Source organism: Mesoplodon densirostris, chromosome 17 (genome assembly GCF_025265405.1).
Source record: "Mesoplodon densirostris isolate mMesDen1 chromosome 17, mMesDen1 primary haplotype, whole genome shotgun sequence".
In the NCBI taxonomy this organism is placed as follows: Eukaryota; Metazoa; Chordata; class Mammalia; order Artiodactyla; family Ziphiidae; genus Mesoplodon; species Mesoplodon densirostris.
Genome location: NC_082677.1, coordinates 19,294,914 through 19,317,100, shown reverse-complemented (window position 1 = coordinate 19,317,100; position 22,187 = coordinate 19,294,914).

Below are 22,187 nucleotides of genomic sequence, written 5' to 3'. Positions count from 1 at the left end.
TTTTGTTTATCCAAAAGTGGACATTTAGGATGTTTCCACTTTTTGGCTATTGTGAATAATGCTGTATGAACACTCATACAAATATCTGTTTGAGTCCCTGCTTTCAATCTTTTGAGTAGTGGAATTTCTGGATCATATTGTTACCTAGTCCAAGCGCATACTGCTCACTGCACAACAGGCCAATAAATCAAGAGATGAGTTGTTGGGACAAGGAATAGCGACTTTATTTGGAAAGCCAGCAGACAAAGAAGATGGTGGACTCGTGTCCCAAAGAACCATCTTCCCTGAGTTAGAATTCAGGTTTCTTTTATACTAAAAGGGAAGGGGGTAAAGTCCTGGTCCCGGCCAGACTCAGGAGGAGATGTATTAATTTCTTCTTTCCTGTAGTCATTCAATAGGTGGGCCTGGTCAGGATGTTTTCTGTCAGCTAAACAAAGGTGTTTTAGCTTAATGTTTATTACCTGAGAGACAGGGTTCCCAGAGATGGATCATTATGTATACGTTAGGCTTATAGGCAACATCCCTTTAGTGATTAACTTACAATAGAATACAAAAGTTCTTCCCTATTACCATATGATAATTCTATGTTTAACTTGTTGAAGACTTGCCAAACTGTTTTCCACATGGCTAAAACGTTTTACATTCCCACCAGCAGTGCATTTTTTCCACATCCTTGTCAACACTTGTTTTTCTCTTTTCAAAAATAATAGCCATCCTAAAGCGTGTGAAGTGGTATCTCACTGTGATTTTGATGTATGCGTTTATACTTAAAATACTCTCTGTCCTTGGTTCCTGCCTTCATATTGGTTCTTTGTTAATTTTTCATTCTTCTTGGCCGATTCCTCCTTCTCTCTCTGCCTCCTTAATTTGGGTCTCCCTGGATTCCTCCTCAGCCTCTCCTGCCATCTTTGCACATAATACCTGGAGATTTCATCCATGTCCATGATAGAAGTATCACACCCATACTGGTAACTCACAAATCTGTATTTCTGTAGTCAGGACCTCTCTCTGAGCACAGTATTGCTTTAAAATTATCATCTCCAGAAAATAAAAGAGTGTGAAGTTCAAAACTTGATTAAAAATATGAACCCTTTGATGGCCTTTTTTGCTGGTGAGATTAGGGAGTGAGGAAGAAAGAAAAGACTCTCACATTCTAAAAAAAATTGTGGTTAAAAACACATAACATAGGGCCTCCCTGGTGGCGCAGTGGTTGAGAGTCCGCCTGCCGATGCAGGGGATACGGGTTCGTGCCCCGATCTGGGAGGATCCCATATGCCGCGGAGCGGCTGGGCCCGTGAGCCATGGCCGCTGGGCCTGCGCATCCGGAGCCTGTGCTCCGCAACGGGAGAGGCCACAACAGTGAGAGGCCCGCATACCGCAAAAAGAAAAAAAAAAAAAACACATAACATAAATGTACTATCATAACCATTTTTAAAAAAGAGACCTTATTTTTTAGAGCAGTATTAGGTTCACAGCAAAACTGAGTCAAAGGTACAGAGATTTCCCATATACTTCCCCCGCCATGTACATACAGCCTCTCCCAAATCAAAATCTCCCACCAGACTGTTGCATCTGTTACAATTGATGAACCTACGCTGACTCATCATCATCACCCTGAGTCCATAGTTTACATCAGGATTCACTCTTGGTGTTGTACATTCCTTGAGTTTAGACAAATGTATAATGACATGTAGCCACCATTATAGTATCATACCAACTAGTTTCACTGCCCTAAAAATCCTCTGTATTCCACCTCTTCATCCCTCTCTTCCTCCTAACCCCTGACAACCACTGATCTTTTTACTGTCTTCAGACTTTTGCTTTTTCCAGAATATCATATTGTTGGAATCATACAGTAGGTAGACTTTTCAGATTGGCTTCTTTCACTTAGTCATAGGCTTTTAAGGTTCCTCCATATCTTTTCATGTCTTGACAGCTCATTTCTTTTTAGCACGAATATTACATTGTCTGGATGTACCACAGTTTATTTAGCCATTCACCTACTGAAGGACATCTTGGTTGCTTCCAAGTTTTGGCAATTATGAATAAAGCTGCTCATCTGTGTGCAGGTTTTTGTGTGAACATGAGTTTTCAACTCATCTGGGTAAAATCAAGGAGCATGACTGCTAAATCATATGGTAAAAGAATGTTTAGTTTTGCAAGACACTGTCAAACTGTCTTCCAAAGTGGCTGTATCATTTTGTATCCCACTAGCAATGAATGAGAATTCCTGTTGCTCCACATCCTCACTAGTTTTTGGTATTGTTAGTGAAAGAAAGAATGGATAAACTGGACCTTATTAAAATTTAAAACTTCTGTTCTGCAAAAGGCATTTGCAAGAGAATGAGAAGACAAGCCACAGACTGAGAACATATTTGTAAAAGATATATCTGATAAAGGACTGTTATCAAAAATATACAAACAACCCTTAAAACTCAACAATAATAAAACAAACAACCCAATCAAAAAATAGGGAAGGGCTTCCCTGGTGATGCAGTGGTTGAGAGTCCGCCTGCCGATGCAGGGGACACGGGTTCGTGCCCCAGTCCAGGAAGATCCCACATGCCATGGAGCGGCTGGGCCCCTGAGCCATGGCCGCTGAGCCTGCGCGTCTGGAGCCTGTGCTCCGCGCAACGGGAGAGGCCACAACAGTGAGAGGCCCGCATACCGCAAAAAAAAAAAAAAAAATAGGGAAGAAACCTGAATAGACACTTTACTAAAGAAGATGTAGAGATGGCAGATATGCATATGAAAACATGCTCAACTTAATATGTTATGAAGGAGTTGCAAATTAAAACAATGAGATACCCTTCATGCTTATCAAAATGGCTGTAATCCATCATAATCATTTTTAAGTGTACAGTTCAGTAGTGTTAAGTATATTCACGCTGTTGTGCAACCAGTCTCCAGAACTCTTTTGATCTTGCAAAACTGAAACCATATACCCACTGAACAATGACTCTGCATTTCCCCTCCCCCCACCCCCGCCTCTGGCAACCACCATCCTACTTTCTGTTTCTCTGCATTTGACTATTTTAGTCACCTCCTATAGGAGAATCTTAATCATGTTTGTCCTTTTGGGACTGATTTATTTCACTTAGCATAATGTCCTCAAGGTTCATCCATGTCGTAGCATGCGCAGGATTTCCCACATTTTTTTAATTTTAAAAAAGTATCGATGTTTTCAATTAGGTAATATACGCTGTGCTGGCTGTTTGTTCCACTTGTCCCTAGTCAGCCATTCCCTAACCACTCCCTGCGCTGAGTCCCAGGAGGCGGACTTCTACAGATTGCCTTCCCCTTGCCCTCTGGTTTCTGGTTGCAGCTGGGTTGGCAAATGGGAAGCACCGTCAGGAGACTGAAGGGCATGAGGTATTCGTTTATCACCCACACGAGCCCTCGCTTCCTGCCTCCCAACTGTTCAGGCAGCGGCTGCTCTTCATCCCTCTTCCTCAGCACCAGCTCACTCTAGGCTCCCTTAACACCGCTCCCCACTCAGACTGCACCCCCCTGGCCCCGCAGGCCTAGGGCTAGGAACAACTTCCTGCTGTTGCTAGTCCCTGCACGCTTTCCCATCCCATTTTTTGTTCCTTTAACCTCACCCATGTATTGGTAAATCATCTCTTTATTAAAGTCTCTTCATTAAACTCTTTTGAGTATGCCATCTGTTCACAGGATTCCTGCTGTGATCCTGAGTCAGACACATGCAGCTATGTTAACAACAACAAAAAAATTAATGGTGTAGAATGCTGAGAAGTGAAAAAAGAAATCGCTTTCTACCCCATAGCCCTAATTCCCTTCCATTCCATTTCACGTCCAGTTGCCATTTATTTGTTTGGGATTTTGGGGGGGAGGGGTGGGGGTAGGATGACCTTGACTTCACCTCTTGGGTGAACTCTAATGGGTCTCAGACAATCATGTTAAATCCTCCCTTGCCGGTACCTGATTCAGAAAGCCAGACCTAAGCTATCCATGCAGGGTATTTCCCTGTCCCAGGGATCCGGCTGAGAATGGGCTCATGAGTCACTGCTATGATTCAGTTCAGACCAATGAGATGCAAGGGGAAATCTGCTGGGGGGAGGGTTTCCTCTCAAGAGAACCATGATTGGAGATGAGGGTCAGAACTGCTAGAACCAGTCTGAGAAGTCAGCAGAGGAGGCTGAGCCAGGAGAATCAGGGAAACAGAGCTGAGACAGCGGATTAAGCCGCTAAAGCTAAACTGTAAACCCAACCAGCCTCTATACCTCAAATTATGGGATCTGATCAATTTCATGATTATCTGTTTACTTACAACAAAAGCATCCTAACCAATACATGTATACACTACAAAACACACATTCCCAAATGGGATCATTTCATAGATATTGTACTGCAAATAGCTTTTTTCACTAAATCATGTATTCTAAACATCTTTTCAAGTAAGCACATTTAGTCCTACTTCATTATTTTAAATACTGGATGGTATTTTGTCAAAGGGAAACGTCAGAGTTTATCCTTTCCTGTACGGAAGAACATTTAGGTTGTTACAGCGTTTCCCTATTAAAAACAAACAATGGCACAATGACACATATTTTGGAGTGTCTGAATTAATATGTCCATACGATAAATTCCTAATAGAATTGCTTGGTCTATAAGTCTGAGAATTTTAAATGGTCATAAATACTGCTATATTGTCTTCTAAAAGGTTTCAATAATTTACACTCTTATTATGTATACGTGAGCATACTTTTTTCTTCACACCCCTACCGATACTGGGTATTATACAAAGCTTAAACCTTTGGTAATCAGATGAAAATTACATCTCATTAGTGCATTAATATTTTATTCATGAGTTAGGTCAAAGCATTTTTATGGTTGGTTTTTTCTTTTGTAAACTATTCTTTGCCTACTTTTCTACTTAATTTTATTTTTCTTACTGATTTGAAGTAGCTCTTTGTATATATTTTTCAAATAGCTGTTTATTATAGGTGTTAAATTTTGTGCTCCTGCTTTTGCTAATCATTGTAGTTTGTTTATGGTACATTTTTCATGAAAAAATTTTATGCAATCTCATGTGTTGATGTTTTCCCTCATCACGTCAGGATATTGTTTTATACTTAGAGTTCTTCCTTCCCTCCAAGATTATTATTTAAATTCACCAACGTTTTCCTCCAGTTATTTTATAGACTCATCTTTACATTTAAGTCTCTGATCCAAGTGAAAAGGTTTTGTTCTATACAAATCTGTACTCTTTGATTTTTTTGTTACAATGAGCCTATATAAGTATTACAGTTTTAAGAATATGGTCACCAGTTAGTACAGTACAGATATATATCTTTCTATGAAAATCTTGACAAAAACAAAACCAATAACAGACGTAATTTTAAAAACATCAATATGGCAAACAAATGAAACTATGCTCCCCATATTTTGCTTTGAAATTTGAAAGATCACCGTATGTGAGCCTCTCTCTGCTATGCCTGAACTGCTTTTCCATGTGTACACACTGTTCTTCACATGAGCACCGCTGGCTTGTTATTGGTGGCCACCCCTCCTTAAGCTTGATATCAATCCACAGGAAAAAAAGGAAGAAAAGGTGTCAAGAGAAAGAGTAATCGAGTAAGATAATAACCTGTTGGAAGCAGAATCAGCATTTACTGCCAGGCAGCAACAACTCCTCTTGAAACGTCTGGACTGCCCAATGGTATGATTCATTTCTCGACTCCCACCCCATAAAAACTCTTCAAAGCTCTCCACCCCTCCAGTCCATAGCCCCAAAGTGTCTCCCCTACACATAAAGTCAAGAGCATGGGCTCTGGAGCCAAACTGCCCAATTCACACTGGACTCCGCCACTTAACCAGCTGTAAGACTTTAGCACATTGCTTAAACATCTCTGGACCTCAGTTTTCTCACTTGTAAAACGGGAATAATAATAGTAATACTTACCTCATAGAGCTGTCCTGTGGATGGATCTTCTGAGGTAATACACATCAAGCACTTGGCATAGTACCTGGAATATAATAATAGTGCTCAATACGTGTTAAGCTATTTTCATTATCAGAGTCTAATTAAGTCTATCTGAGCCTCAAGTCCCTTGTAGAAGTCCAAGGGAATATCAGAAAGTTAGGAATTATGAGATATTCCAATTGTTCTATTGTTTGACAGGTTTGGGGAGGTCATGTAACTTCTGCCTTTCCACTTCGCTACGCTATACTATGTGGACAATTAGCTTATTACAATTAACTACTCATTGTAAAGTACAGTGAAGACACATTTTGAGGGCTACTATTAAAGTGGTTCTTATTCACCTGACGCAAGATATGCTGTTTTTTCTCCAACTGACTCAGTGCTGTACTCACTACCATTGTGCAATAAAATTAGAGAAAGCTGTTGCATCATTTCAAACCTGCTTATTGATGTTGAGACCCCACTGTGCAATGGAAAAAAAAATCTTAGTCATGGTAAGGCAACAGCACCACAATGGAAAGGAAAGGAAAGGAAAGGGGTCTTACTTGATAAACTGTGCAACTGAGGTATGTTTTGTGATAATAATTCTCCCAATAATCTTGTGAATTTAGCACTTTATAAAGTTGTTGTATCAAGTTCCCCTCTTATAGAAAAGCAAACTAAAACTTTTCAAGATCACATTACTGGCAGGGACCATTAAGGCTCATTTTAGAAAACTGCTTACCACATTTATATGCAGATACATTTTTTTTCAAAAAAATACAGTAATGAGATTAAAATGCATTAATTTATTTTTTAAATCCTTTTTGTGTGTATTACACTTCATCTTTGGTGCACTCTATTATGGCTGAATTTTTTGGCTTATTTCTTAGAATTCACTAGTTTATACTTGGATGTGTTTATTTTGCTATTTGCTTTATCTACTAGGACTTTTATTTCAATGACCATATTCTTTTGGTTTCAAGAGCAACAATTGATTCTTTAATTAAAAACTGCCTGCCCTGGGCTTCCCTGGTGGCGCAGTGGTTGAGAGTCCGCCTGCCAATGCAGGGGACACGGGTTCGTGTCCTGGTCCGGGAAGATCCCACATGCCGCGGAGCAGCTGGGCCCGTGAGCCATGGCCGCTGAGCCTGCGCATTCAGAGCCTGTGCTCCGCAACGGGAGAGACCACAACAGTGAGAGGCCCGCGTAACGCAAAAAAATAAAAAAAAAACAAAAACTGCCTGCCCTTACGGGTATAGCATCCTCTCGTATTTTTATTTATTTATTTATTTATTTACTTACTTACTTACGGCTGCATTGGGTCTTTGTTGCTGCGCGCCGGCTTTCTCTAGTTGCAGCGAGCAGGGGTTACTCTTCATTACTGTGCGCTGGCTTCTCATTGTAGTGGCTTCTCTTACTGCGGAGCACGGGCTCTAGGCGTGTGGGCTTCAGTAGTTGTGGCACATGGGCTCAGTAGTTGTGGCTCATGGGCTCTAGAGTGCAGGCTCAGCAGTTGTGGCGCACGGGCTTAGTTGTTCCGTGGCATGTGGGATCTTCCCGGACCAGAGCTCAAACCCATGTCCCCTGCATTGGCAGGCGGATTCTTAACCACTGAGCCACCAGGGAAGTCCTCTCTGAGGTTACTGATTATAGTTAATTTTAAATTTTATTTGCTCTATTAACTGTTTCCTTGGGCATTCATGCTTACACTTACTGGGCTTGGTGCCTGTCTTTCATGATGCTGGTTTTCCTTAAAAGCCTGGTGATTCTTGGTTTGCTGTTTTTCTTTGTGTTTGAGCAGCCCTGTCTGTGGGAGCTGGTTCTGTTCCTGGAAGCTGTCTCTGGTCATTGTGGATCTCTCCAGCCCTCTCCTACTACCCCCGCAGTTCACTACCCTCTGGAACAATATTCTCAATCCTTTTTTCATTATTGTCCTCCTAAGAAGCCTTTTTTAGACACTTTTTCCCCTAATCACTGCCTAAGCCCAACGAATTTTAGTACCACAGGTGTCCTCTATATCTGTTTATTTACTGTTGTGCTTTGTTTGGGTTTTTTTGGGGAGGGATGGGGCAGGATGACCTTGACCTCACCTCCGTCCTTTGGAGGGCCATGAATTATTGCAATATGTAAGGGTATTTTTTTTATTCTTCTCTCCCCATCCATCACCCCCAAACCAATTTTTGCTGCACTGACAGCAATACTGTACACACCCCCAGCTGAAGATGTGCACTCTGAAGAATGTCCCTGTCTTTCTGCACCACGTATCCTGGAGGTAAATGCTCTTACTGCCTTCTGTTTAGAAAACAGTTGCCCAAAGGGCTCCCCTGCTCCTCCATCCAGTGCCTCTGAGCATTCCAACATAACTTGAGTCATTCCTACCTCCAGAATCTCTGATGCACTAGGGTGTCTAGCTGTTGTCTTTTTTATGAACAGACTTCATTCTTCAGAGCAGTTTTAAGTTCACAGCAAAATTAAGCAGGAAGTACAGACTGTTTCCACACACTCCCTCCCCAGCCCACAAGCAGCCTCCCCACCGTCAACACCGCATCCCCATTGCAACACTGGTTACAATCTGCACTAGGTTTTAAACCGATGTTCGCTCTATTGATCAGATGATATAAGCTTTCAGTAGTTCTGGAATTCTTCAAAAATTTAGACCTACTGGTAGCATATTTTGCTATTTTTAAGCAACAGTATGCATTTTTTCTTTGTCTTTATAATTTTTGTAATTTTGAGGGACTGAGGCAGGTGGGTAGGGAGGTCTTTTCTTATAGTCCTTCATCTCAAGTCAATCTTCTAGAGAGAGAGTTCTACCAGGATTTTAAAAGAAATTTTGGGGTGGTAATTAACTTCCATAGACCGTTATTTTACGTTGTGCCAGCAATCCTCCAATTTATAACCTAAGAATTCTTCTAAATTCTAAAGGGCAAGCAAATTATTCTTAACTAGACACTCAACATTTGCAATAGCTAGTATGTATTAGCCTATGTATGATAAAGTAGCATGGCTCTATTTTTGTGAGTTCTTTCTTTAATGTACTGTATTTATGATTGTTGGAGCTTGTGATATATTTAATTCACATACTATATTAAAATTAGATATCAATACTATACATTTAAGCAAATTTATTAAAAAGACACCACAAAGGCCATTAAATTCTATTTCTACTGCTCCATATTCACTTTTAATATGCCAGTGTATATATCTATACATATTGCATAGTTCTAATATTTTATACATACTATTTTTGTTCTGTTTTATTAGTGTGTGTGTGTCTTGTGTGTGTGTTTACTTATATTTCCAAGTCTACAAAGTTGCCATTTTTACTACCCATATAATTATCATACAGGATGGAAACCATCATATTTACTGACATCTTGTTAGTATTAAGAATTAAGAATATTTTTTTCCGTATGTGTGATTATGTGGTCTCCAGAATTATGCACTCTGAAGTTTTGATTTCATCTTCATTTAATCTTTTTTTGTTTAATCATTTGCAGTGAAGGAAAATGCTCTCTGATTACTGTTTTAAAATCCTGGCAAACATAGATTCCAATATATATATAAAATTGTGAAAAAAAAGAATTATAAATATTTTTATATTGTGTCAAAGAGTATGAATACTGTCAAGCAGCTTTCCAAAAATGCGTGCCAATTTACAGTGCACCTTCAGCCTTGCCAAACACTGGGTTCAAAATTTTTTATTCTTTTGGAAGTCTTTAAATTGGCTTTTTTTTTTTTTTTTTAACATTTGTGACTGCATTTTCCCACTCAATGACTTCCTGTCTGTATTGTTGCAGGCATAAAAGTGTTTGTGGCAGACTGTGTTTTCCTAATCTGTCTTTAACAACCAAACCATCCCACACATTCTTCTTTCACACTTCTCCCATTGAGAGATGAGCTCTATGCTCTTCCCCTTGATTTTGCGTGGCCTTACGCGACTCTGGCAGAAGTGACATGACGTGACCTCCAAGGCTAAGTTAAAAAAATGCAAGGGGCTTCCCTGGTGGCGCAGTGGTTGAGAGTCCGCCTGCCGATGCAGGGGACACGGGTTCGTGCCCCGGTCCGGGAAGATCCCACATGCCGCGGAGCGGCTGGGCCCTTGAGCCATGGCCGCGGAGCCTGCGCATCCGGAGCCTGTGCTCCGCAACGGGAGAGGCCACAACAGTGAGAGGCCCGCGTACCCGCCCCCTCCCCCCCAAAAAATGCAATACAGTGTCTGCTTGGGTTCAAAGTAAGTATATCAAATTATATACTTGCTCTTAGGAGTGAGCCATCTTGCTGTGAGAAAGCTCAAACCACTGCGAGGAGGCCCAGGTGGAGCAGTACTGAGGGCCTCAACCCACAGTGCTGGCTGAGCTCAGTACAAAGCCAGCACCAACTTGCTAGCCGTGTGAGTGAGTCATCTTGACTCACTAGTTCTCAGACTAGCCACCCCTGCTAACGCTGTGAGGGCGAGCAGAGATAGGGCAATCCTGCTGAGTGCTGCCCAAATTAAAGATTTATGAGCAAATTAAATGTTTTTGTTTTAAAGGTCTCTTTGCTCCACACCCTCACACATCCTCTTCTGGTCTTTTTCATGGCTATTCTGGTGGGTATGGAGTGTTTTTTCGTTTTTTTTTTAATTAATTAATTTATTTGGCTGCGTCGGGTCTTCGTTGCGGCGTGCGGGATCTGTTGTTGCAGTGGGTGGGCTTCTCTCTAGCTGTGGTGCTCAGCTCCAGAGCGCGCGGGCTCAGGAGTTGCAGCACACAGGCTTTGTTGCCCCACGGCATGTGGGATCTTAGTTCCCCAACCAGGGATCGAACCCACATCCCCTGCACTGGAAGGCAGATTCTTAACCACTGGACCACTAGGGAAGTCCCCATAATTGTTTTTGTTTTAAACCACAAAATTTGGGGCTGGTTTGTTACCCAACAATTGATAACTGATACAGTATGCATATCTCCTTTAACCACTTATCAAGTGCAGTGAGGAATGTTGATATGTAGTTGTTTAGCTCTTTATTTGGAAGAGCCACTTAAAAGAAAATCAGAAACACAGAGAAGTGAGTGGCAGTATAGCATATAAGAGCATTCTGGAATTAGACTGCCTGGTATCAACTTCTGGCTCTGCCAGTCACTTACAAATTGTCAACAGAGAGCTTGTCATCTGTTAAATGGGATTATCATGGTAATCGCCTCATTAGGAGTATTTTGAGAATAAAATGAGTTAATGTATATAAAGTATTTAGCTCAGTGCCCAGCCAACAGCAAACCCTGTTTAAGTGCTAGCCACTCTATTGTGTTGCTTTCTTTTTTTCTTCCTTTTTTTTTTTAAATTGCACTGATACACATTTTCTTTATTTTTATACCTGGTATCAGCCAGGATTCTTTTCAGTACAGTAACAGAAAACTCAATAAAAACTGACTTAAGAAGGAAATAGCTTAACTAACTTAATCAGAGGTAAGGCAAGATCAGCAGTGGGTCAGTATGTTATTTCAATAACGCCATCAAAGACCCAGGTTCCTTTTAGCTTTTAGATTTGCTACTAGTAACAAAGTAGGTAAATAATCCCAAGTCATATCTAGACATGGCAAAGTCTAGAGGAAGAAGACAGGTCATCTCCTCTTTTGGTTCTCTCATAAAAGGAAGAGTTTTTCTTCACAGACTTATGTCCTTTGGCAAAAATTGGGTATGTATCCAATTTATAACCAAATCTCTTCAATATGATTGGAGTGGGATAGGTGTTGGACTGTCAACTACAATGTTCATTGAACACTTTCAAGAGTATACAACTTGTTTCTGGTAATATACCCTATTTCATCAATAGTTCTGATTTATTCTCTGACCCCACTGTTCTATGCTTTCCAGGTGGTTGATTACTTTTAAATTCTACCTTTATTTTTGTATTGTAGACAAAATGACATGTAGAATTACCGTCTTTTGTGTTTATTATGCATCTTTGAATCTCACTTTACTTCTCAAGGAGAAAATCTATTCATTTCTCTCCATGTCTGTTAATTATTCCTTGTTTCTTTGTTCAGCTATATAATTAATTAATTGGTTAATTAACCTGCTATTTGACAGTGGGTTTTTAATGTCTTCACTTACAAATATAGTTCTATTTATTTCCTCCTGTATTTCTGTATTAGCTTTTGTTTTAGATGTTTGCCTTATTTCTTGGGGCATTTAGATGTAATGTTGTTAATATTTTATGTGTTAATATAGCTTTACCATCACATAGCAATCTTGTTTCTCATACTGTTTTAGTTCCAAATCTTTTTTACCTAATATCATACAGTAACTCTGCTTCCGCTTCTCCTTCTCTCTCCACTCTCTCTCATTTATTTCAGTTTTGTTTTTGGACAAACATGCTGAAACTCAGACCATCTCTTGATAGCCTTCTAATTCTTGTTTTGCCATCTCTTGATAGCCTTCTAATTCTTGTTTTGATGATAATGATGGCAATAACAATTTTTAGCCAGAAAAGCAAAAAATAGCCATTGATTTTATTTTTTTATTCTTACTCTAATGTCCTGGAACTTTGAGGGCCTATGAACCCCTGAAATTTGCATTTTTAAAGAAATTCATCTTTTACAAGCCAATTTGTACTCACTATGGGGTATCATCAATATCATTGTGGTCAATACCAGATTTTCTAAAAATGAAGGTGACCAATTCTATATAAGGATACCACTTCAAGCTTTTGCAAAAGTCAGTAATGCCACTAAGGTTATTTTATTATCCAGTTTTCTATTCAATAGTATTTTGTATGTATTACAAGTGATTTTATATGGAGTTCCCCAAATAGTGAAAAACATATGGATTACCTCTGAACAACTGCAGGCTTTTAAATTGCTTAAAATATTAAAAATAAAATAAACATCTTTCTTTGAACATTTATAGCATATATAATCTATATCATTTGAATATCCTCTGTCTTATAGAGTTTCTATTTTTTTCACTTGTGTATTACTCTCGTCTTCCCAACCATATTTGTCTATTATACCAAGGCAGGGATTTTGTTTCACACTCCTTTTTTTTTTTTTCTCTTTTAGCTGCACCACACAGCATGTGGGATCTTAGTTCCCCGACAAGGGATCAAACCCACAACCCCTGCACTGGGACCACAGAGTCTTAACCACTGGACCACTGGGGAAGTCCCTCCTACTCTTTTTGTTTTGTTGCTGCAACTTTGCATAGAGTAGGTGCTCAGTAAGTACGCATTTTTTAAAATAAATAAATTTATTTATTTATTTATTTATTTATTTATTTATTTATTTATTTATTTATTTATGGCTGTGTTGGGTCTTTGTTGCTGTGCACAGGCTTTTCTCTAGTTGTGCTGAGCAGGGGCTACTCTTCATTGTTGTGTGCGGGGTTCTCATCGCAGTGGCTTCTCTTGTGGTGGAGCACAGGCTCTAGGCATGCAGGCTTCAGTAGTTGTGGCTCGCAGGCTCTACAGTGCAAGCTCAGTAGTTGTGGCACATGGCTTAGTTGTTCCACAGCATGTGTGATCTTCCCAGACCAGGGCTCGAACCCATGTTCCCTGCATTAGCAGGTGGATTCTTAACCACTGTGCCACCGGGAAGTCCAGTAAGTATTTATTAATTAATTAGAGTTCTCCAAGTAGCCCAGAGGTGATTCCTAGAATAGTGTGGGTGTTGTGTATTACCATGTGTGTGAGAGCGTGAAGTGTATGCCTATAGTAGGCTGAATAATGATGCTGAAGATAACAGGTCCTAATCCCTAGAACCTATAACTATTACCTTACTTGGAAAAACAGTCTTTGCAAATGTGATTAAGTTAAGGATCTTGGTACAAAGATTATCCTGGATCATCTGGTTGGCCCTAAATGCCATCACATGTGCCCTTATAAGAGAGAGGCAGAGGGATATTTTTTTGGGGGGGGGGAGAAGGGAGGGAGGGAGAGAGAGGGTTGTGGGGAGAAAGAGAGAAAAGAAGTAGAAGAAGAAGGAGAAGGAGGAGGAAGAAGGGAAGGAGGGGGAGAAGGAGAGGAAGAACCAGAGAAAGATTAAAGATGCTGTACTTGAAGATTTGAGTGATGGGGCCACAAGCCAAGGAATGTCAAGAACCACCAGAAGCAGGAAGAGTCAATGAATGGATTCCCCCAGAGTGTGGCTCTGCCAATATCTTGATTTCAGTCTGGTGATACTAGTTCAGGACTTCTGTCCTCCAGATCTGTGAGAGAATAAATTTCTGTTGTTTTAAGCCATCACATTTGTGATAATTTGTTAGAGCAGCCATAAGAAATGAATATGATTCCAATCCAATCATGCTTTTTCAGTTATTGGGAGATTTAAGAATCATACATCTGGCGGTTCCTGAACCCTTTTTTTTGGTTTTTTAATATTTTATTTAGTTATTTATTTATTTACTTGGCTGCGCCGGGTCTTAGTTGTGGAACGCAGGATCTTTATTGCCCTATGAGGGATCTTCGTTGCGGTATGTGGGATCTTTTTTAGTTGTGGCATGCGCGATCTAGTTCCCTGACCAGGGATTGAACCCAGGCCCCATGCACAGAGTCATAACCACTGGACCACCAGGGAAGTCCCCTGAAACCCTTTCTATCTTCCAATACTGAGCTAATAGCACCATTGCAAGTCCATCACATTGCAGACTGTGTTAAGGAAGCCACTCTGCAGCACCCTTCAGTGCATATGTTATCAGCCACATTGAGTCATTTTTCAAGGCGGCTCAGTAATATGTAGACCAGCATTGCCACCAGCCACTGCCCCCACCAGTTCTATATAGGTTGATCTCTAAGGATCTGTCCACCTGTCCAATTCTCCGATCTATCAGGAAACTATAGCCTTTAGTGGTGTCCTGTGTGATGACAGCAGGGTTCCTGGGGATAGTAGTAAGAGCCACCTTTGGTATCTAATCTGAAAACAAAGGATTATATGGAAGCGACCCACTGGTAAAGCAGGATGCCTTCCAACCCAGAAAAAAATTCTGCTAGCTTCCTAAATAAAACTGGCTTTAATTATCTAGTTAAGAAGAATATGGAAACATTCTAGCTTCAGTAAAACCGGAGTTGAGCAAAACGGCCTGCCTTATAAAATGCCAATTGAATGAAACCTAAAAATGGAATGCAGCTATACAAGTAAATCATGTCATTTCTCTGCTCACAGAGATTCCCACTTGATGGAGACTTTGTGTTTAGGTTACCAGCTGGGGGCCCCGTGGGCACTGGAGAGAGATCCAAGGTCTTCACTCTTTTTTTAAGGTTTCTTTGTTTTATTTTGTTTTTAAAACCAGGAAAGCAGCTTGCATTTCCAAGGTCACCAGCTCCTTCTTAAGTCTCTTCTTTTCACGACCATACTGCTTTGTTTTGTTTTTCTTTAACCTAGGTAAAAACTCAACCACAAATGTAATGTTTATCCTTCAAAATAGCAGCTGAAAAGAGTACAGGATGTGTGAGACTAAAAACACTCTTTTGGCTTCCTCTTCTGTGTGTGTGTGTGTGTGTGTGTGTGTGTGTGTGTGTGTGTGTGTGTGATTTTCCTCAGGTTTCTCCCAAAGGGAGCCTGCTTTAAGTAACATTTTTCAGTTTGGCTGAACAGGAGAAGCTCCCCAAATGAGAGCAGCATCACCTTGGGAACATTACCTTGTCTGTTGCGTGCATTTGGGCTCAGGGTTAACTTCAGTTTACCAATAATTCTCCACTCTCTTGTCTTCTTCGTTAAGTCATGACTTCAAGCGTGTTAGTCCTGCCTCTCTCCTCAGTTGTTCAAAAATATCATTTGGATCGTGGATACCAGAGCTTCTGAAAGATTGGCTTTCTTTGGGAACTCCTTTAGAAAGACTCCTTGGAAATCTGTCTTCCTTCAACTCAGCTGTTTATTTTCCTTTTGGATGCATTCCATTGGACAACAGGATTTATTAGTTCCAATTCTTGCTTCATAGAACCACTTGTTCTTAATGACACGTGTCCTTTCTTCTCATACGCCTCACCCTCTTTGCTCAATTCTCTCTTCCTTTATTTCTGTATCTTTGCACCGGCTTCTGCAACCAACCTGCTATCAACTAGCTATTAACAAGGGATCTACTTGCTATTAACAAGGGACTTTTCTCATCATTATTTTAGATGTGACTTTTATAAAGTGTATATGTACTGTGACAAATGGCTTTTTAAAAAATTGAATTGAATTGCTTCTGTTAAATGCCATTAAGACTCCTTGTCTGCACTATACATGTTTGTGTCTGTTACATGCACTCTAATTTTCATTAACTTAAAGCTGGTGTCTTAGAATGATGGCCATACTATTTCTTGGGAATGTCTATAACACAATAATTGTTTATGCCTCAAAAGTATCATCTTTCTCTTTGCAAAAATATAACTAGTTCACTCTCAGAAAGAAATGAATTTCTAAGTTTGGAAGCTGAATAACCCAAAGAAAGGAAAAACTAGGTATGGTGTATATGGAGCAGCATGCTCCATAGGTGGTGGTTTGACCCACAGCGCTGAGAGGCGTTGAAAGAGTTAAGAACAAATGATCCTCTTCCGAATAGTGCAGAGTCACACTGAGGTATCACCTCCCCAACCCGCTTCTCCTTTTAGTAACTTAAAGGGTGATCACTGAGACTAGACTACTTCAGAAACATTCCTAAGTATACAGGCATTTCTTGAACTACTAGTAATTTTTGTTTCTTTTCTATTGACTAGAGGTTTATTTGCAGCTCTCCAAGATTTTGTTCTTTCAGGGAATGTCTTACTGTGTTTGTTCCTCCAATTTTTCTATGCCTAAAAAAATTGGCCCTGAGTGAGCACTTAGAAAGAGGAAGAAGATACTTTTTTTTTTTTTGCGGTATGCGGGCCTCCCACTGCTGTGGCCTCCCCTCCGCGGAGCACAGGCTCCGGACCCGCAGGCCCAGCAGCCATGGCTCATGGGCCCAGCCGCTCCGCGGCACGCGGGATCCTCCCGGACCAGGGCATGAACCCTTGTCCCCTGCATCGGCAGGTGGACTCCCAACCACTGAGCCACCAGGGAAGCCCAGAAGATACTATTTTTTATTCCTTTGCTGTTGTCGCTGATGAAACCAAAGGCAGACTACTTCCTCAGTCTATCTTTTAGCATCTTATCTGATTTTCTTTTATAATATTTTTTCCCTCTGTGTGGTCTCTTAAAGCAAATAGCAGTTAAATAAGCAATTTCTGGCTTAGATCAGGTACTTTCTCAAGATGGATTATAGGCCTTTTGTGTAGTGTGATCAACCGGCCACAAGAACATCCTAAGGAGAAACCTGCGTGTTTGGCATATTAACATGCCTGAATTTCTCTTGGCCTTCAAAACGTATATTCTGGCTCTAGTCCTATTTTATCTGCCTGAAACATCCTTTAAGGGAAATTATAAATATAAAAAAGAGGTTTTAAATAAATATTTGGATCTTGATTCTCTAGAGTTTTCATAAATCAAAACTTTCCTCCCTTTCTTAAATTTAGCCAGAGGAAAACTAGATGAAAGATTACTCAGAAACAGTCTCTTTAGATGCTCTCTGACTCAAAGTACAAACAATTTTTCTCTTGGGTATAAGGCCTCCCTGTTATGCAATGATTCAAAGCAGAAGGAAGTTGATTATACCAGATTCAAAGTAAAAATCCAAGTAGATTTCTGCTGCTTTGGTGGGCTTACTTGCATTTCCCATATTCTTTTGCACTTAAAGTGGTTTGGGACCCATATTCCCTAACTGGGGAATAAAATAATTCCTTTTGTATATCTGAGTGCTTTGTAGGGTGCAATCTGTAACAGGGAGCTCTTAAACATACTTCTTTAAGACCTTTTTTTGTCCCTGGCATGGGTCACACAGCACAGTTCATTTCTTATACTTTATCTCATCTGGAGCTCCTTTGGTTGTAACCTCCTAATTTGTTTTACAGCTATTACCTCGCTAAAGATATATATTTTTAACAGTCTCCTCTTCGGCATCCAACAATCTTGAAATATTTTTAAATAGAGAGTACTGGGGCAGAACCGAAGAGAAGAAAACAGCCCAAAGATCTTGCAATTGTCACCAAGTTTAAGAACCACAGCTCTAGAATATGTGCCCTACCTCTGCTTGCTCTAGGAGTATAGTAGCAAAGAGTCTGAGCTGGGCAACACAGGTTAACTGTGCCAGTAGGTTCTAAGGGTTTATTTGTCAATAACTCATTGTAAGTTCGTTCCCAGGTCTTTGTGTCTACTAAGAGCTAGGAATACAGGGACAGTTCTAGCTAGTCATAGACTGTCACGGTGATCTAGGAAATGATCCCTGCGTTAATAGGAAATAGCCTCCTCATTAGTATCTATGGCTAGGGGTTGTGCTACCACCTAGAAGCCATGAAGACTAAGTGTGGAATAAAGCCCTTACTGTTTCTAGTCCATTAATTATGCTGCTTGAATGTTTTTCTTGCATAATAACTATTGTCAGATGCAATGTATCTTGGGGTCCCAAGTTGGAAAGTTCACTTTAGTGATCTTTGAACACAGCTCAGCTGACTTCAGTTGTGTAGGAGACAAAAAGAATTCAAGTTTTTCTTTGATTTTTGAATACCTTTTTTTTAATGATCATAAGGAAAGTAATTTTGTTGTGTCTAAAGAATGACCTTCCCATTAGATTGGATTGCAGTCTGTTCTTGGACTAGGCAGAAAATGAACTATCAGAAGACTTCTTGAAATCTTTTACCAGGACTTTGATTCTGTTAGGTAAAACACTGAACACAAGGCAAAGTCCACTGGCTACTTAGTTTGAGAACATGAGATTTCACATTTTGGTTTTCAGAAATTTGTCTGTCCCAAGCCAGCCAAGTTAGTTTTTAAATTTCCTGCCCAGTCCTTTTTCTTTTCTATTTTGACCTAGATTTAAACTGCAGATATGCCTTAAATGTAATTAATGAGTATATATGAAATATAAGATATACAAAAATATTTAGAGATGTGGTATCTCAAACCATGGTTAGACTATCTTAGCCATTCTCATAAAGCTTCTAGAAAAATTAATTTTAAAAGTTATTTAGCAGTTAAGTTTATGAAAATATTCCCAGGAGATAACATATGTTGCCATATGTTCTGCTAATGAATGCACCTACACTTTAAATAATATTTTCAGAGTTAGGGTTAAGTGATATCTCTTTCTTTATTTCATTGAAGTGTCAGAATGTTAAATAACTTAGCAGAATTCACAGGAGGTTAGCATCGTTTTTGTCTCAGTTGTGGGGAAAAGGTTAAAAATTAAAGAAGAAAAAAACATTTAGGGATCACATGGGGACTTTTAATTAGATCCTAGGGTAACTAATACATTTTTAAAAATCGGTGTTAGGGACTTCCCTGGTGGCACAGTGGTTAAGAATCCACCTGCCAATGCAGGGGACACAGGTTCGAGCCCTCGTCCGGGAAGATCCCACGTGCCACAGAACAACTAAACCCGTGCACCACAACTACTGAGCCTGCGCTCTAGAGCCCGTGAGCCACGACTACTGAAGCCCCCGTGCCACAACTGCTGAGCCGGCACACCTAGAGCCCATGCTCCGCAACAAGATAAGCCACTGCGATGAGAAGTCCTTGCACCAAAACAAAGAGTAGCCCCCGCTCACCACAGATAGAGAAAACCCGGGCACAGCAACGAAGACCCAATGCAGTCAAAAGTAAATAAGTAAAATAAAGAAATTAAAGATCGATGGAGTCTGCCTTCAGGTGCTCATACATGTCCTATTGTCACCGGCCAAGCCCATTAACAATTCCTAGGAAATAAAAATAGAAAATAAAGTCTAACCTTTGTTTCCTCTGTACTTAGTCTAGTTTCATCTGCTCACAGAGGGCCGCGTGCAGAGGACTTGCACTCCACACTTCAGACCAGAGTTCCTGGTGCAAAATGGCTGTGCCGGCCCCTCAGCTGGGCGGGCCGTGTGCAAAAGCCACGCTCCACACCTGAGTTCAAGATGGCAGCGGCAGGCTGTATGCAGAGCGGCTGCGCCGGCTCTGCGACCTGGAGCGCGAACTGGTTAGCCGCGCCCACCCGCCAGAACCCTACCCCCTCCCCGCTGAAGGGATCCCTGGAAACAGCCCCGCCCACAGCCTGTGGCGCTAAGTGCTCCAGAGCCCGAGCTCGCGCCTGGCTCTCCGTTCTTTGATGAAAGAAAAAAAAATCTTTCCTTTGCTCCTGAACCAAACTCGGCTTTGTTCTGTTGGCTCTAGCGACCCTGGGCATGAGAACTTTTGTTGGGGTTCAAAAGGGTCAGTAACACTACGTAAGTGTCTAATTTTTTTAAAGTACACAGAAAAGATGGAACTAACTCTCTGGAAATTTAGTCAAGCATCTAAGAAATTCATGGAAAGAAATTTCTTAGTTTTGATTTTATATTCCTCTTTTGCTGTACCAAAATTGGATTCAAAACGGCAGACGACCTGCCTTCTGTGTATTAATTAGAATAATGATTTTGATAAAGATATAAGTTGTACAAATTCCTGGGCTTCTCTGGTGGCGCAGTGGTTGAGAGTCCACCTGCCGATGCAGGGGACACGGGTTCGTGCCCCGGTCCTGGAAGATCCCACATGCCGCGGAGCGGCTGGGCCCGTGAGCCATGGCCACTGAGCCTGCACGTCCGGAGCCTGTGCTCCGCAACGGGAGGGGCCACAGCAGTGAGAGGCCCGCGTACCGGAAAAAAAAAAAAAAAAAGTTGGACAAATTCCTACACTGAAGGCTGCCCAGCATAGACTGAAGAGAAAGTTCACTGGGGACATTAGGTTGGCTTGTCAATAGAAGGCCTTGAAAAGCTTAGATTATACATGTGCACATACACTCTCACACACTCTGCGTGTGTGTTTGTGGAGGTACGCATATATGTAGTCACGATTGAGAAATATTAGTGCCTTCTCCCACAATCCATGTTGCCAAAATAATGGTTATGACTACATCGGCGCCTCTTCACCATTTGCCTGGAAGTCCGTAGCCTTCCTGGCTGAAAGCCCTGCAACGCTTGGTAAGATTTAACTGGAGTAGGGCAGGCTTTCTATGGTATTTGGCCAGCCTTTGTGCACATGTCTTTTAACTTATTTGACCTATAAACACACATTCTCTCTATCGTACTTTATTATTAGTGTTGCTGGTTTATATGGTATCCTTTCTTCTAACATAAATAAAAGAGCATTAGAAACTTATGTGTCCTCATTTAAAAAGAAAGAGGGGAAGCTGTTGCAATGGTCTGGAAACTTCTCTGTCTTTGGTGTTTCCTTCTTTCTCATTTGCTCAGAATGCCAGATCAATCTTTATAGAGAAATTTTGTTTAAACAGGTTATTTGCAGAAATGTTCAGCAATCCCCTCAGTAAAAAATTCCACACTACTCTTTCTAACAGGACATGCAGATTTATGGCTCCATCCGCCCTATGCAGCTGTTATTCCCCACGTTACTCAGCATATATCCTCTCCCAGAGGCTGCTCTTTCCCTGGCTCAGTCCTCTCTCATGGTCTTGGTGTACTTCACGCTGTTTCCTCCACTCACGTGTTCTTCCCCTTCCTTTCTCTTCATCCAAATCCTTTCCATTCCTGCAACTAAAACCCCATCTCCTCTTTGAAAACTTACCAGGCCATTCCAGGTCATTCTAGCCTCCAATGTCACACTCTGAACAGTTGGTTTATTTGTTGAGAATTACTGATAAAATCTGAGGCATGGTGACATTTAAGCAAGACTAGGGTTCAGATCTGAGCGATTCTGTCTGTTGTACTATCTTTGTGCCTTTCTGTCATATCTCTCGGTCTCTCTCTCTCTTTTTTTTTTTACTTGCTTATCTTTTCTTTCTTTCTCCCTCTCTCTCTCTCTCTTTTTTTTTTTTTAATCTCCCTCTCTTTAAAACGTGAAGACTCATATCCTAAGCATGGATGCACTAGAAAGCCAGGCTTTGGAGGAGGGCAACTAGAAAACTAAAGCACCCAGAATGGAACATATCCACTCTTTTCACAATGAAAACAAAGTAAAAACCCCAATGTCACAATCAAAAGAGAACTACATTGGCTTCCCTGGTGGCACAGTGGTTGAGAGTCCGCCTGCCAATGCAGGGGACACGGGTTCGTGCCCCGGTCCGGGAAGATCCCACATGCCGCGGAGCGGCTGGGCCGGTGAGCCATGGCCACTGAGCCTGCGCATCCAGAGCCTGTGCTCCGCAACGGGAGAGGCCACAACAGTGAGAGGCCCGCGTACCGCAAAAAAAAAAAAAAAAAAGAGAGAGAACTGCATTTATGAACAGGACAATTCCCAAAGGGTTGGCATGTTACAACCCC